We start from the raw sequence: 4,764 nt of genomic DNA, 5'->3' as shown, positions 1-4,764 counted from the left end.
CCACCTCAGCTATTTACAAAAGAAGGGCGAGAATTTGTGACAGTCTGGTTCACTGGCTTCCGCACTCGAGACCAGACACAGAACGTCGAATGGCCAATAACAGTGGAGAAATTCAGGGTGGTGCAATACGAAAAAGTGTTGGCAATAAAGAAAATGTATTAAATTAGTTATTTCCAACCGTGTCGCAACAGTGTTTTGTGTTAGTCAGAACAATGTCAATTAAAGAAGAAACGAGTGTTTGTTTAAGGTCTCATTCCGCGGTAATATCATTTTCAGCCATTACATGTAACTTGGAGGGATCGTAAGAATTTCTTTTTCCAGAATTCAGCGGCTTATATCCTTACTTATATTTTACATATAAATATGTAAATCATAAACAATCATTCGAACCCTTGTATTGCTCATCTAGCCTGTCTGTCCTTCTCTTGTAAATATCAGATGAAGCTGCACACTGACTCGAATCGCGATTCGTTTTCCTACATGGTCTCTACAATCGTTTCTTTGAACTTCCACGGTGTCCAGATCCTAATAAATCATACGCTGTTCTAGAATACCTTAAAAATATGAACTTATGGTGAAGTTCTTGTAATAGGTTATCCGGTATTTTAATGGAGAAACTGAACTGTAAAATATAATAATAATCAAAAAAAAATGCAATGTGTCAGATTACACGTCCGGATCAGCATACATGCTTCATTATTCTCTGTGCTGACGTCTAAATAAGTAGTGAAGGGGGCCACTTTACGGACAATGGGAATTAGCATTAAAAACACCCCTGGGCCACTTTACGGACAATGGAAAATTAACATGGAGAAAAATCGTGGGCCACTTTACGGACAAGGGAATTTAACATGGCAATAAATCGTGGGCCACTCTACGGACAAGGGGAATTTAACATGGGATTTTTTTTTTTAAAAAAATTTTTTTTTAAAAAAAGGGGTAGGCAATGGAAAGGCTATCTCTTTTCGAGAAATATGGCTGGCCCTGAAAAGGGCCTTTGGTTTATGTTAATATGCCCTTAGCATAAAGGGCATTTGCGACATCTTCTTTTCCTCAAACTTCGTCTTACAGCAGGGCCATACATCAGAGTCCTCTTGAGGCAACCTTGTCTCTCTATATAGACTCTTCTTATCCACAGGCTGCTGTTGGTCCTGTGGACAACGGTCCACTTGGATCGGACATACATGAGCATGTCCGTCCTGAACATCATTGTTGACACAAGGGTTGAAGATTCAACGTCGGTCCACATGTTGAGGCTCCGAGAATAGGTGAATCAATGCAGTGAACTGCACTTATTTATAGGGACAGAAAGGATTGAAACGGATTGAGTTCATTCACCAATCCGAACACGCGTTACAGAATTCAGTCAGCCCACATCCAATCCGAAGAGAGCAGTCTGTGACGTCACGTAGTCAATATAGATTCGCTAGCGCTTGTGTGCAGTCAATCTATGCGACAGTGATTCAACATGACGGAAACTCAGAAAACGATCCAGTGGGGTGCACCAGCAGGGGAGACCGCCCAAGGGAACCCGGACTTACTTTCAGAAGAGGTGAATTGGGATTTTGTGGATTTTCTCTCCTCGCAAGAATTTGTTCCGGAACCTTCGTTACCTTCTTCATTACCGCAAGTGGAGAATTTTAGACAGAGACAGAAAGAAGAATTGGAGAAATTTATACAACGACAAAAGGAAGCGGAACAGGCTTTTCTCCTACAGCAACAGCAACAAGAAGAAGAGGTAAGAAAAAAACAACAGCAAGAAGAAGTAGCAGCAAAGAAACAAGAGGGTGAAAATCAAACGGTCACGGTACTGTTGGACATTTTAGCGGAGTTAAGAAGTCTGAAACAAATGTATCAGACTTCTTTATCACGACCGAAGAGAATACGACCTTCCCGAGCTAAACACGTCAACCCTGTGACTAAGCCTACCGTACCACCCTTAGTGATTTCAACCCAATCATTATCATCATCATTACGCAGTCCAGAAGTAGGCCTTGGCCGTGGCAAAGGCTTAAGGCAGTTAAAATTGATTGCTTAAACTCACTCCTACACCATAAAGAAAAAAGGCCCTTTTCAGGGCCACCCACATTTCTCGAAAAGAAATACAATTTCAATTTGCCAATAACTCAAAAAAAAAAAATAACTCACCCATTTTACCCTTATAGTACGTGTCTGTGTATGAGTGCGTGAGTGTAGCTTCTTGTTTTAAAATCAAAACTCAAAGACTCTTACCTTATATCATTCATTTATTCTTTTCTCCATTTTTTTTACAATCCAATTCACAATTCACATCACAACACTTTAATCAAAAGTTCATTGATTTCTTCTTTTCTCCTTGTTTAGTCTCTCTGTTTTTTGAATTTCTTCACCGTCACACTCTTTTCCTCTTCTTCTTCCTCCTCGCTTTCTTCCCTTCTTCTTTTTTTCTCCTGTTTCTTTTTCTTCACCTGTCTTCTTTCTTCCTCAGAAGAATCCCTCTCTTCCTCCGAAGAATCCCTCTCTTCTTCTGAAGAATTCCTCTTTTCTTCTGACTCCTCTTGTTTCTTTTTTGGGCAATCTGGAGACCAATGTCCTTTTTCTTTACAATAATAACAGGTATCTTGACTTTTGTCTTTTTTATCCCCTGTTTTTTTTCTTTTTTGACGGTCTGGACACTCTGAAGACCAATGCCCTTTCTTCTGACAGATATAGCAAGTATCTTGACTTTTATCTCGAAAGGAAGGAGAGTAGTCCATAGGCTGGTCTGAAGAGAATTTTCTAATGACCCCTCGCAAAGCTCTGACGAAACGTTCCATCTGGTTAGTCTCTTCCATCGTTGTGCTCGGCTTGAGAGTGAAATGAATAGTAAAAGGACAAGACACACACCCTTTTATATACGCTGGTCTGCTATGACTATAAAGTAGTTTATGGTGTTTGAACTTAAGTCATTTGACTTTTTGCTTTCAAGATGAAACGATCCCATTCATTCAAGAAAAAAGAAGAAGAAAGTAAAAGGCAGAAACGTGATTTATCGCCTCGTACCAGGGCTGAAATCTTGGCACAAATTCATGCCAGTGATTTTGAAGAGGACATGAGTGAACCAGAATCCGAAGCCTCTAAACCAAGTTCACCACCCTTAGTCAACCCTGAAAAGTACTATTCCATTCGAGAGACGGAAAAGCGCTCCTCTAGAAAATTTAGAACCACGGCTTACAAATACACGGTGAAGTTTAAAGATTTCAAGGCTGAAGTGCCGTTAGAGAAAGCAGAAGTGTTCATCACCGAGGTGTGGGATTCTTTGCTCACTGCACTCAAGCGACAATGTCAACCCAAAGAAGACGATCGCTTGAGACTTTCCATACAACACGACGGTTTGAAATCCCCTGTTTGGATCGAGTTTAGCACCCCTGCAGAATTGACTGCTTCCAAAGTCATGGACAAGATTCAACACGTACAACAATCTAATGATCAGTTTGACATCACCGATGGTAAAGCCACACTGGACATGACCCACGTCTCTCCTCCTCAAGGGACAGGACGCAAAAAGATGTTATTGGTGGACGACCTTCGCAACACCAAAAAGAGTCTCGTTCGAATTAACAACCCTCATGACCAGATGTGTTTAGCCCGTGCCATCGTGGTGGGACGAACCTATGCCAACAAGAACAACACGGTAGAATGGAAAAGAACCTGGGACACTATTCAACGTTCCGACCGAGCCAAACAACGAAACGAAGCAGAACTCCTGTTACAACAAGCCGGATTGCCCAAAGACACACCCTGTGGCATTCCCGAGATGCAAAAATTGCAAGATGTCCTAGCTCCACGCTACACCTTGAAAGTGCACCCTCAAGAAGTGCGCGGGCCTCTCTTGTTTCGAGGCCAAGACTTTAAGGACGGAAAATACATTCATGTCTATTATCACGATGACCATTTCGATACCATTACCAGTATCACTGGATTCCTGGTATACAGATATTACTGTGAGAAATGTGACCATGGTTATAATAATCGAGAGCAACACAAACATTGTGGATGGAAATGCTCAGGATGTTTGGCCTCTTCACCCTGTCTGAGCGAAGAACCAGTGCCTTGTTCCACTTGTCTGCGCACGTTTGTCAGCCCTACCTGTTACCAACAACATCTGAAAACGCAAGGTTCACAGAAGAAATGCGCTTGTCAACTGCTGAGATTGTGCTCTACGTGTGAACAAGTCATACGTACCAATAATACCAAGGCACACGTATGTTCAGGAAAGAAAAAATGTCACATTTGTCACCACATCGTGGATTTGGAACACCAATGTTACGTGCAAAAATACCAACCCCCACCAGAGAAAGAGGACGGTCACAAGAAGAAAGGCAATTTCATCTTTTTCGATTTCGAATGCATGCAAGAAACCGGCATTCACATTCCTAATTTCTGAGTGGCTCATCGAGCGTGCGAGAAGTGCATTCAAGAACCTATCTTCAGTCATTGCCCTCACTGCAGCAAGATTCCCGGAGGGCGTGAAAAAATCTTTCGGGGACCAAACACGTTAGCCGATTTTGCCCAATGGGTCTTAGACCCCGTCGACAAGACATGGAGCCAAGAGGACATCGAACGTTACCGAGATTGTCATCGCCATGCCACAGTGATGGCTCACAATTTCTCCGGATACGATGGACAGTTTCTTCTCAGATACTATACGGAACAAGGCACCGAGCGTCCTAAAGTGACTTTGAACGGAGCCAAAATCATTTTCATGCAAGTGGGACAAGTACAGTTTAAAGATTCGATGAGCTA

The sequence above is a fragment of the Sinohyriopsis cumingii genome, chromosome 11 (genome assembly GCF_028554795.1).
Source record: "Sinohyriopsis cumingii isolate HCF-2022 chromosome 11, ASM2855479v2, whole genome shotgun sequence".
Taxonomy (NCBI): Eukaryota; Metazoa; Mollusca; class Bivalvia; order Unionida; family Unionidae; genus Sinohyriopsis; species Sinohyriopsis cumingii.
Note: the sequence above shows the minus strand (reverse complement) of the source record.